Source organism: Arachis hypogaea, chromosome 3 (genome assembly GCF_003086295.3).
Source record: "Arachis hypogaea cultivar Tifrunner chromosome 3, arahy.Tifrunner.gnm2.J5K5, whole genome shotgun sequence".
NCBI lineage: Eukaryota > Viridiplantae > Streptophyta > Magnoliopsida > Fabales > Fabaceae > Arachis > Arachis hypogaea.
Window position 1 is genome coordinate 112,251,889 of NC_092038.1, and position 13,421 is coordinate 112,265,309.

Here is a 13,421-nt window from a genome sequence, read left to right on the forward strand (position 1 = left end):
GGGGACACAAGGATTCGCTTCTTCCCTCTTCTCTTGTAGTTGTGATTCAAGGATGTTCTTGTATCCCTTTGAAAATTGTGCATTTTTGGTTTCTTGATCCTCTTTACTTTTCCCCTCTGTCTCTTCTTGTGGAACTTCTTTGTTGTGTTTGTTCTGATTGATGGCTTCCTTCTTCATAGTCTTCTCACTTCCCACTGTGATTGCTTTGCACTCCTCCCATTTTGTAGCTTTTCCTTTGCCCCTTGGGTGGTCTTGAGTAGCAATAAGGGATGTATTTGATTGCTTCTCACTCGTCTCTGCAATTTGTTTAGCCATTTGTTCCATATTCTTCTCAAGATTTCTGATTGAAGCCTCTTGGTTTTTGATTATAGCTTCTTGGTTTTTGCTTGTTATGGCTTGATCCTTCCGTGCTGCTTCCTGATCTTGTTTTGCCATCTCTTGATTTTTTATGAGTTTCTCCATCATTATCTCTTGGTGCTTCATCATCTTTTCCATCAATAACTCCAAATTGGAGATTCTTTGAGTGTCTTGTGACGCTTGTAGCTGAGTGTGAGATGTTGAAGGTTGATGGTAGGTGTTTTGGTTAGTGGTTTGGTTATTGGGTGGATAGTAGCTAGAATTTGGGTGGTTGTTTTGGGGTTTTTTATATGGATTGGGGTTAGTGTTCTGCTGGTTGTGGTTTTGGTTATTTCTTGAGTTGTTTTGGTTTGAGTTTCTTTGCCATGGTTGCTGGTTTTGAGTGTGGTTATCTCCCCATCTTATGTTTGGATGGTTCTTCCAAGATGGATTGTAGGTGTCACCATAGACTTCATTTTGGCCGGAGCTTTGGTTGTGCACATATTGAGGTTGTTCCTGCTGCTGATCTTCTTGGTTTTCTTCATTTTGTCCCCATTTGGTTGATGATTGGCTTGTGTTGACTGCTGCAACTTGGAGGCTATCAATCCTCTTGGCCATTTGCTCAAATTGTTGTTGAATTTGCTGCTGCATTATTTTGTTTTGAGCTAGAATTGAGTCCACTACTTCCAACTCTATCACTCCTTTCCTTTGTGATGGTTGGCGTTGCCTTTGGTGAGCAAAGAAATACTGGTTGTTAGCCACCATATCAATGAGATTTTGGGCCTCCTCTGCAGTTTTCATGAGCTGCAAAGAGCCTCCAGCTGAGTGATCCAATGCTTCCTGGGATTTCAATGTCAAGCCTTCATAAAAATTCTGCAATCTATCCCATTCATTGAACATTTCAGGAGGACACCTCCTGATTAGAGCCTTGTATCGTTCCCATGCCTCATATAAGGGTTCAGCATCCATTTGTGTGAATGTTTGTACTTCAGTCTTCAATCTAATAACCCTTTGAGGTGGGTAAAATTTGGCAAGGAACTTGCTCACTAAATCATCCCAGTTGTCTATACTGTCCCTTGGGAAGGATTCCAACCATTGAGTAGCTTTGTCTCTGAGAGAAAATGGAAATAATAGCATCTTGTAGATGTCAGGATGCACTCTATTGGTTTTGACAGTGTCACAAATCCTCAAGAAAGTAGACAAGTGTTGATTTGGATCTTCAAGTGGTCCTCCTCCATAAGAACAATTGTTTTGAACCAAGGTGATGAGTTGTGGCTTTAACTCAAAATTATTTGCATGAACGTTAGGAGTGAGTATGCTACTCCCGCAGTTTCTTGCATTGGGGATAGTGTAAGAGGCCAACACCCTTCTTACAGGCTGTGTATTGTTGCTTACTCCCTCTTCACGCACCTCAGCCTCCATGACCTGCAAGAATCACAAACAAACCAAATGAAACATGGACATTCTAATGCTAGAATGTGGTTAGAGGGTTAGGTGACACAATATGTCAAACAGTTAGTGGGTTAGTCAAAAATAAAGAAAAAGTGCTTGATCTAAACTACCACCTCACTTAATCATTGTCAATCTATTTCAATCCCCGGCAACGGCGCCAAAAATTTGATGTGCGGAAAACGATCCGACACGAAACTCACCGGCAAGTGCACCGGGTCGCATCAAGTAATAAAACTCACGGGAGTGAGGTCGATCCCACAGGGATTGAAGGATTGAGCAATTTTAGTTTAGTGGTTGAATTAGTCAAGCAAACAAGTGTTGATTGTGTGAATTTGTGTTGACAGGAATTTAAATTGCAGAAAATGTAAAGGGGAATGGGGGATTTGCAGAAATTAAAGAGAACTGAAAGTAAAGGAGCTGAATCTTAAAGTGCAAGTAATGTAAATTGCAGAAACTTAAATTGCAAGAAATGTAAATGACTTGAGAATTTAAAAGGGGAATGGGATTGGATCTGCAGGAATAACACAAGGAAATTAAAATAGAAACCAATAGATCTCAGGACCCAAGAGACTAGATAACTAAGTCTAGATCTCAATGCCTTCCTAGATCCCAATTCAGAAAACAATTGCAAGAGAAATTAAGATCAAGCAGTGGAATAAAGGAATTCAAATATCAATTTCTCAAATGTGCAGTAACTCAAAACAGAGAGATCTCAGGATGGAATTGAAACAGAATTTCTTCAATTCTCCAACACCCAAGATTCAAACAAACTTTGCAGGAAAGTAAACAAGAAAACCCAGAGGAAGAGAATTCAATTCTCTTCCCAAAAAAACTCTCTCCAATGTCCCTTGCTCTCTCCAAAAGTTTCTCAGCAAAAATCCCAAATCAAAAAGCTATCTAAAACTTTAAATCCTAAGCTATTTATACACTTTCTTCTAATGATCTTCAAGCCTTGAATTGGGCCTTGGCCTTGATGGAATTGGGTTGCTAGTGGCCTCTGTTGATTGCTCTAGATGCTGGGAAGAAATCCACTTGTGAACCGGGCCATGTAACTTTCACGTTTGAGCCAACGTCTGAGGTCAAACGTTGACTCAAACGTTGCCTTGTGAACAATGATGCAGAGGCCCAAAATGCTGTCATCCACGTTTGGCTCAACGTTTGAGGTCAAACGTGAGCTCAAACGTGGATCTCCCCATGCCTCTTTTTGGCCAACGTTTGGCCCAATGTTTGAGGTCAAACGTTGGCGCAAACGTGGCTCAATTAGCTCATCAATCAGGGGTGTTCTTTCATGCTCCTTTTTGCCAAAATGTAGCCAACGTTTGACCCAACGTTTGAGGTCAAACGTTGGCTCAAACGTCGCTGCCAAAAGCTCACTCTGCCTCCTCTTAGGTGCCAACGTTTGCCTCAACGTTTGAGGTCAAACGTTGGCGCAAACGTCACCTTCAAGAATGCCATTTTTCTTCTTTTTAGCGCCAACGTTTGCATCAACGTTTGAGGTCAAACGTTGGCACAAACGTTGCATTGGCTTTGGCTTTGCATGCTTTAATGCCTTTGGCAAAGAAAACTTAATAATGCATGCATCATTGGCTTTGTTAATTAGTTGTTAATGCATTGGCCAATTTGTCTTAACGGCATTAAAATGAAATGCATGCTTTCATTAGCTTTACTAATTAAATATTTCAAGCATGCATTCGTTATGTTTTAATTAATAAAGCCAATTGCATTAACGTTGAAAAATCATTAAATGCATGCTTTCATTCGGCCATAGTTAAATGCATGTATGCATAAGCATTAATGCATGTCAGTTCATGATGCCAAGGAACAAATGGTCATAGGCCACGCTTTTTCCTTCCTTAGGCCACGCTTCCCTTGTTTCTTTCTTTTCTTCACCTACAAGTAATCAAAACAACCAATCAAAGTATCACAAAATTCATAAAGCTTAAAATTCATTTAAAAACCAATTAATTTTAGCTTAAACCTCATGATTTTGTGTCAATTTAAAGGATGGTTGATTGAATCCAAGTACACATGAAATTCTACCCAAATGGCTTACTTATGGCTCAAGAAAGTGCATAAAACCTATTGAAAACAAAGGAAAAAGACTAGTGAAACTAGGCTAAGATGACCTGTCATCACTCCTCTTGCCATGGTAGATGGCAAATATAAGGATTCCACTGAGAATCCTGCATACAGAGAGAGATATTTTAGACATACAAGCAAGCTTCTAGATTTTACCAAGAGCAAAACTCAAAAGTTTGCAAAAGTTTAACAATTCCCAAATTTCAGATGAAACCTTTTACAGGAACATGATAACAATGGTACCTGACCCAATTTTCCCTGAATTAGAAGAAGAACAGCAAGTTTTGCAACATTTGCAACTTCCTCACTGATCAGAGATTTGATCTTAGCAGGGAGATTATCTGCTGTTATTTGCTACAAAACCAATTACAAATACTATGTTATCAAGAGTGACTTGTCATTGTGACATATAAAAAGCAAGCCATAACATATAGTTTGAGGAAAGATTAAGAGTGGATGCCTACCACTCTATAAGGAACCTTCAAAATATAATCTCCTGCTTTTATCGCCTTAGAAGCAAACAGAGACCTAGATGCAAAATACAAATTAATAGTTACTAAACCACCATTAATTAATATAATAATATATAATATAAACAGAGAGATGTTCCATCTTCATCATATCATTCTGTGTTGTGACTTATGTGGAATATTAACCAATAAACTACGCCTAAATTCACAACCATTCTTACTATTCGATTTCACGAATGAGGACCAAGGAATTAATAAGCTTGCAGTTAAGAGCTAGAACCTGGTAGGTTTTCATTTCTTACATTACAACATCAATCTTTTTCCAACTAAAGTGAGAGTAAAGTATGAAGCGTTCTATTTCCAACATATAGAACAATAAAAACCATTGCTACTACTAGCAGTCTAATATGAACAAAGAATTCAATGTTATGGTGTCATGAAAAGTCAATTATACTCACTCTAACAAACAAGTATCAATTTGTGAACTGAGCCTATTCAAATATTCAGTAGGGCTACGTTTCATATTCTTTTCCAGCTAATGCAATTCCTGATTTGAAAGAAACTTCCCTAGCATTAGTAATTAGGAATGCACAAATAATATTGCTAGCTAGCTTATAATCATTCACCTTAAATATCTCATAATAGCAATTAGAATCAATTTGGTTCATATATAGATCAAGGATATAGGCAATAATTAACTTCATTATGATGAAATTTTAAACAGCAATAGCAGTTATATATATCTTTATGCTGGTAGATTGAATAAAATTAATCAATTAATTCAGTTAAATATGAGTCCCCTTTTTCAAGTGTTCTTAATACCTCCTTTGCAGCTTTATACTTCTCCTGGGCAATTTCTTCACATCGGACAGTAGCAAGCATAACCTACAAGTTGATCAAGCGATAAAGCTTCAACAGAGATTAGTCCTTGAGAAGAGTTGGACCAACAGCAAGGAAACTCTTTCAACCTGAATCAACAAAAGAAATTACCAAATCGTGAGAAGAGTTGGACCAACAGCTCGGATAGTAGGTAAAAAACAATTCAAATAAAGTAAGCAGGGGATTTCAATTATCTTCAATTTAAACGTGTTGTAATGACTTTTTAAGTTACTCATCTACAACAGAACAAAAACAATCAAAGATGATATGACTACAACTTCCATCAAAGCATTTTTATTTTTTATACAATGATATATTAAAGATCCTAGTTCAGTTCATGAAAACCTTTACAAAGTAGGAACAAATCCTCACCTCAATGACTCGAAACGACATGAGAATTAGTTCCACAAGATTTAATAGCTTCGATCGCACTATTGCAGCTTTAATCAAAGTTTCCAAAGTCTTTCGCTCGCTAGCCTTACAGATCTACTCAGCCAGCGCCACCGAGTCCGCGCCCAAACTACTCTCTGAGTGCTTCAAGCCGCTGGAGCAAAAGCAGAATCAGCGGCAGTACCCGCCGTGAAAGACGACACAGAAATGGAAGATCTGAAGCATTACTATCCCGAGAGGCGAGAGCTCCAGGAATTGAGAAGCTCCACGATCACCTCATCCTCATAACTCCACCAGCGATGCTTTAATGGAGGAGATATGGCGGCAACGACGGTGAGGAGATGAATGGCAGTGGATGGAATCGATATTTTAGGGTTCAAACCTTTCGTTCTCTCTCTCTCTTTCAGAACTCTTCTGATTTTTTTTGTATGTTCAGTTAATATTTGTTTGGTTTGGCCTTTTAATAATTAATTGGGTTAAGAGTATTATAATAGTGGGAGTTTTTGTTTTATTATTTAAAATTGTCACAAATAAAATATACTATGGAGGTTTTAATAACTACTACTAAAAAACTTCCACAAACAAATAAGAATTTTATAGTGAGTATTCTTCCTGTATGGTTATGGTGGGACTGGAAAAACTTTTGTTTGGCAAACATTAGCTTCTGCATTGAGATCTCGATCACAAATTGTACTCACTGTTGCATTGACGATCGGATTTCTGCTAGTAAAGAATTCACAATAAATTCTCGTTGAAAGTATAGTTTCTAAACTAACAAGAATCCTTTCGTACAAAAGTTTGGTTGTCACAAGTAACAAAACCCAATAAAAAGTAATAACCGAAGTATTTAAACATCGGGTCATCTTCTCAAGGAATTGCAGGGAAGTATGATTTATTATTGGTTATGAGTTTTCTGGGAAATTTGGAGTTTGGGTAATGGGCACAGATATAATTATAAATTAAAGCAATATAAATTAAAAGATATATATATATATATATATATATAGGTTTATATATATATATATATATATATATATATATATATATATATATATATATATATATATATATATATATATATATATAAACCTTGACTGGTAGAATGATTAATTGGAAGTTCTATCCTTGTTAGATTTTTCAAGTGTAATGGTAATTGGTTGTTGTTCTACTTGGTTATCCTTTACTAAATAAAGGAAAATTAAGTTAGGAGCCAACTTCTAGTCACAAGTCCTAATCCTCTCCATTGGGAAGGATTAGTGTTAGTCGCCAGAGAGCCAATCACCAATTAACTATTGAGTCTTCCAACTCAAGGGTCTCCAATTTATCAATTCATCAATTAAAGCCAAGAATATAAAAATCTAAGTAAAAATCATAAATCTGAAATACCTCAATTTGCATTAATAAAAGAAATCAAATCTAACATGGAAAAGTTCATAAATTAAATTGGGAAAATAAATAAAAGGAACATTAAACCTGGAAATTGAGAAGAAGAAATCCTAAATCCTTTAAGAGGAATTCTAATCCTAAAACCTAAAAGAGAGGAGAGAACCTCTCTCTCTAAAAGCTACATCTAAAACCTAAAATTGTGAATTATCAGCTTATTTGATGAATGGATACATTCTCCTACTTTATAGCCTCTAATCTGTGTTTTCTGGGCCAAAAACTGGGTCAAAAATAGCTCAGAAATCGCCCTCTGGTTCGTATAGGTCGCTACAAAGTCACGCGGAAGCGTCGTCCATGCGTTCGCGCAGATTGCATTTTTTCCAGGTCATGCGTTCGCGTGATTCACGCGTGCGTGTTGCCTATCTTCGAAGCAACTATGGCAAATTATATATCGTTGCAAAGCCCCGAGTGTTAGCTTTCCAACGCAGCTAGAACCGACACATTTGGACCTCTGTAGCTCAAGTTATGACTGTTTGAGTGCGAAGAGGTCAAGCTGACAGCTTTGGCAATTCCTTCAGTTTCTTGTATTCCTTCCAGTTTTGTATGCTTCCTTTCCATCCTCCAAGCCATTCTTGCCCTGTAATCCCTGAAATCACTTGACACACATATCAAGGCATCGAATAGTAATAAGAGAGGATTAAACATAGCAAAATTAAAAAGCCTAAAGAAGCATGTTTTCAATCATAGCACAAAATCCAGAAGAAAAAAGTAAAACCATGCAAATAGTATGAATAAGTGGGTAAAGAGTTGATAAAAACCACTCAATTGAGCACAAGATAAACCATGAAATACTGGTTTATCAACCTCCCCACACTTAAACATTAGCATGTCCTCAGGCTAAGCTCAAGAGAACTATAAGAGAGTGAAGAGGAATGGTAGAATGTATGAAATGCAACCTATTTGTATGAATGCTATGCTAAAATGTTATTACCTACTTGGTTAAAAGTAAATAAATCTTTCAAGAACAAATAAGGACTGGATTTCACTAATTCAAATAAAAATGAAGTACAAATAACTTGCAAGAAGAATATAGCTCATGAAAGTTGGGAACAAAGAATCGAGCATCGAACCCTCACTGGAAGTGTATGCACTCTAATCTCTCAGGTGTTTAAGGTTCGATCTCTCAATTCTCTTCTAACCTTGCTTTCTAAAGCTTGCTTTTTATCTAACAATCAACAAAAATTTAATGCACAAAATACACATATCAAGAGGTCTTTTAAGGGTCTCTTCTATCTCCACATTGTGGGACTCCTCTTGCTCCTCTAGAAATAAGGCTGCGTGCAACCGATCCATTGCGTCCCTAAGACAATCCCTTTTCTCTTGTTCTATATCAATAGCATCATTGGGATCATGTTGCTCTTGGATTGATGGATGTGGGTGCTCTTTCATGGAGGGTGGTGATGGGATGGGTGGATCATTATGTGGTTGAGATAGAAGTGTACTGGAGCTTGGGGGTTGAATATTAGAGGTAGAGGGTTGGTCCATGTGGGATATAAGATTTTGGAGTTTAGAGGTGAGACTAATAAGAGAGGTAAGTGTGTTCTCCATGGAGGTTTGGGGTGGATAGGAGGGTTCATTATTTTGGAGAAAGGGTGCATGGTAGGAAGGTGGTTTTTCTTGGTAAGGATATGGAGATGGTGTGTATTGAGGTGGTGGTTCTATGTATGGTTCATATGGTTCGTATTGTGGTTGGTGTGGTGGATAAGGGTTAGGGTCATATGAAGGTGAATGGTGAAAAGGGGCTTGTGAGTACGGTGGTTCAAAGCTATGCTGATGAAGGGGTTCATAGGCGTATAGTGGTGGTTGTTGATAATCAAAAGAGTGCTCACCGTAGCTGTCATCTTGGTATGCCTCTTGTAAGGGCTCTTGGTTATAGTATGTTGGTAGAGGTTGTTGCCAAGAGGGTTGATCAAATCATTGTGGCTCCTCCTATCCTTGGTTGTCCCATCCTTGATGCATGTTCTCATTGTAATCTCCTCTCCCTGCAACATAATTGTAACCAGACTCATAGCCAAAGTTGTGAGAGTTCATGGTAGCTAAAGGAAATAAAAACTAATAAAATTTAATGAAAATAAACTCCTAAAACTAGAAATACTAACAATAAAAAATTTGAAAAAGGTTTAAATTTTGAAAAGGTTTGATTTTTAAAATTTTAAATTTAAATTTTGAAATTTGAATTTTGAATTTTGGAATTTAAATATTGAAATTTGAAATTTTGATTTTGAAATAAGATAAGATAAGATTTTAAAAAAGATATGATTTTTTGAAAAAGATTTGAATTTCGAAAAAAAAAACTAAGATAAGATAACATAAAAATTTTAAAATAAAAATATGAATTTTTTATATAATTTTCGAAAAAATCAATTAAAATAAAGAGAAAAGATATTTTTGAAATTAATGAGGAAAGAGAAAAACAATAAAATGACATTAAACTTAGAATTTTTAGATCAAAGCAAAGAAAACAAACAAGAAAATATTTACAATAACCAATAATAAGGCACACGTTTGCAATTCTCTCGCAACGGCGCCATTTTGATGATCGGATTTCTGCTAGTAAAGAATTCACAATAAATTCTCGTTGCAAGTATAGTTTCTAAACTAACAAGAATCCTTTCGTACAAAAGTTTGGTTGTCACAAGTAACAAAACCCAATAAAAAGTAATAACCGAAGTATTTAAACCTCGGGTCGTCTTCTCAAGGAATTGTAGGGAAGTATGATTTATTATTGGTTATGAGTTTTCTAGGAAATTTGGAGTTTGGATAATGGGCACAGATATAATTATAAATTAAAGCAATATAAATTAAAAGAGATTTATATATATCTAAATAAAAACCTTGACTGGTAGAATGATTAATTGGAAGTTCTATCCTTGTTGAATTTTCCAAGTGTAATGGTAATTGGTTGTTGTTCTACTTGGTTATCCTTTACTAAATAAAGGAAAATTAATTTAGGAGCCAACTTCTAGTCACAAGTCCTAATCATCTCCCTTGGGAAGGATTAGTGTTAGTGGCCAGAGAGCCAATCACCAATTAACTCTTGAGTCTTCCAACTCAAGGGTCTCCAATTTATCAATTCATCAATTAAAGCCAAGAATATAAAAAGTTAAGTAAAAATCATAAATCTGAAATACATCAATTTGCATTAATAAAAGAAATCAAATCTAACATGGAAAAATTCATAAATTAAATTGGAAAAATAAATAAAAGGAACATTAAACCTGGAATTTGAAAAGAAGAAATTCTAAATCCTTTAAGAGGAATCTTAATCCTAAAACCTAAGAGAGATGAGAGAACCTCTCTCTCTAAAAGCTACATCTAAAACCTAAAATTGTGAATTATCAGCTTATTTGATAAATGGATACATTTCCCCACTTTATAGCCTCTAATCTGTGTTTTCTAGGCCAAAAACTGGGTCAAAAACAGCCCAGAAATTGCCCCCAGTGATTTCTGGTTCGTACAGGTCACTGCAAAGTCACACGGAAGCGTCGTCCATGCGTTCGCGCGGATTGCATTTTTTCCAGGTCACGTGTTCGCGTGATTCACACGTGCGCATCATCTATCTTCAGAGCAGCTATGGCAAATTATATATCGTTATGAAGCCCCAGATGTTAGCTTTCCAACGCAACTAAAACTGCCTCATTTGGACCTCTGTAGCTCAAGTTATGACCGTTTTAGTGCAAAGAGGTCAGGCTGACAACTTTGGCAATTCCTTCAGTTTCTTGTATTCCTTCCACTTTTGTATGCTTCCTTTCCATCCTCTAAGCCATTCCTGCCCTGTAATTCCTGAAATCACTTAACACACATATTAAGGCATCGAATGGTAATAAGAGAGGATTAAACATAGCAAAATTAAAAGCCCAAAGAAACATGTTTTCAATCATAGCAAAAAATTCGGATGGACAAAGTAAAACCATGCAAATAGTATGAATAAGTGGATAAAGTGTTGATAAAAACCACTCAATTGAGTACAAGATAAACCATGAAATAGTGGTTTATCATGCATCAAGTGGGATAGCATCACTTCTATTACCCGTTGGCAGGACAGCACATTCACGTTTTGCAATCCCACTCAATTTGGATGAATTTTCCACATGCAATATAAGACAGGGGAGCGCCTTAGCTGAATTGTTGATAAAGACAAAACTAATAATTTGGGATGAGGCTCCTATGATAAATAGGTACTGCATTGAAGCTCTTAACAGGACGATGTGAGACATTCTAATATTCAAGAATGTGAATAGTGAAATAGAGCCATTTGGAGGAAAGACAGTGGTATTTTGAGGTGATTTTTGACAAATACTACCAATGATCCCAAAAGGAACTAAGCAGGAAATTGTTAATGCCACAATAAACTCAACGTATATTTGGAATAGCTGTCAGTTGTTTACCCTCACAAAAAATATAAGATTGAGAGTAGGTGATTCCAATGAAAGGTTGCATGACTTGAAGCAATTTGCTGATTGGATTCTAGGTATTGGTGATGGAAATTATGGTACACCTAGAGATTCAGGTGAAAATTAAAATCCCATATGGCATTCTGGTAAAGGACTGGGATGTCCCAATAGAGGCAATCTGTAAGGTGACCTATCTAGAACTATTTTCAGGGGAAAATCTTGATCAACACATAAAAGACGAGCGATACTTGTAGCAACATTGCAAATTGTGGATGAAATAAATAATTACATAATGAGCTTAAATCCCACTGAAGCACATACCTATTATAGTTCTGATAAGGCATGCCCAACAGAGTCTAATAATGATTTACTGGAATCCATACACACTCCCGAGTTCCTGAACATAATCAATTGCTCGGCTGTTCCAAACCATCAGTTAACATTAAAGGTTAGAACCCCTATAATGCTATTTAGGAATATTGATCACTCGGCAGGATTGTGCACTGGTGTGCACTTAGTTGTCACCATGCTTGGAAAACACATCATAGAAGCACGAAGCAGCATAGGAAAAAAACAAAGGACAAAGAGTGTTCATCCCAAGGATGACTTTAAGTCCATCCGATCATCGAATACCATTTAAGTTCCAACTGAGACAGTTTCCTATAATGGTATCTTATGCAATGACTATAAACAAAAGTCAAGGTCAATCATTGTCAAAAGTTGGGCTCTTACTTAAAAAGCCTGTTTTTACGCATGGTCAGATATGTGTTGCAGTTTCTAGAATCACAAAAAAAAGAAGGACTTAAGATACTACTGAGTCATGATGAGAAGAAAAAGAATGAGACGGATAATGTGGTATTCAAAGAAGTATTCAGGAATGTTTGTTGAATGCATCAACAATTATCTTTGATATAAAGATGAGTTTTAGAGTTATTTTTGATATAATGTAATCAAGTTGAAACATGGATCTTCAGCACTGTCTGGCGGTAGAGAATGTTTCTTCAAGACACTAATCAGTTTGAATTATTTCCATGCACAAATTAGGTACTTAATACCATTTTGTCAACATATTGTTAGTATGACCATTAGAAACATTTTCCTTAAATCCAATTATTTGTTAAGACTTTCATGTTTAACCACTAAAAAGGAAGAAACTATGTCTAGGTTGCACATATTAGATTATATGTCTTATATCTAAAAAGGATAAATGAATTATAATTGACATTTACTCAATAATAAGAATAACACCCTAAACATAAGTATCATCACAAAAGAGATATAACACAACAAAATAAAAAACTAAATAGTTTAAACTAACCTTAATCCGGATCATCAATTACAAAGGTTGCTCCCAACAAGATATTTTAGTCTTCATGAATTAAAAAACCAACTCATAATTAAATATATGAACTTGAAAAATAAATTCATATCAGAATTACATTTAAATATTTTCTTTTTCTGATCCCTGAGTCACACATCATTGATTAGCAACATTGTAACCAATAAACTTGCAAAAGCAATAAACTGCAGTAACCAATAATTTTGATTTCTAATGTTAAATAAATATATTTGTACTTGAAAGATAACAAAGATAAACATGAATAATATCAAATAATCAAAATCACTATAAGGAAAATTTTATCCTTATTCTTAGGTAAGTGAACAATGTGAAACTTGAAAGTTGTCAACATAAATAGTTGCCTAGATTGTGATTTTGCAATATATATATATATATATATATATATATATATATATATATATAATATATATATATATATATATATATATATATATATATATATAAATTTTAAGCCACTGAATGTTTTGAGGCTAAAAGGATTTACATTAAAAAAAGAAAAAAACTAATGAATATCATGTACAGAAGTTTTTCACCACTGTAAATTAAGACGACTCATACATCAAATTAAAGAGCCTCAGGCCCAAAACAACAATAAAATGCAAGAAATATAATAAAACA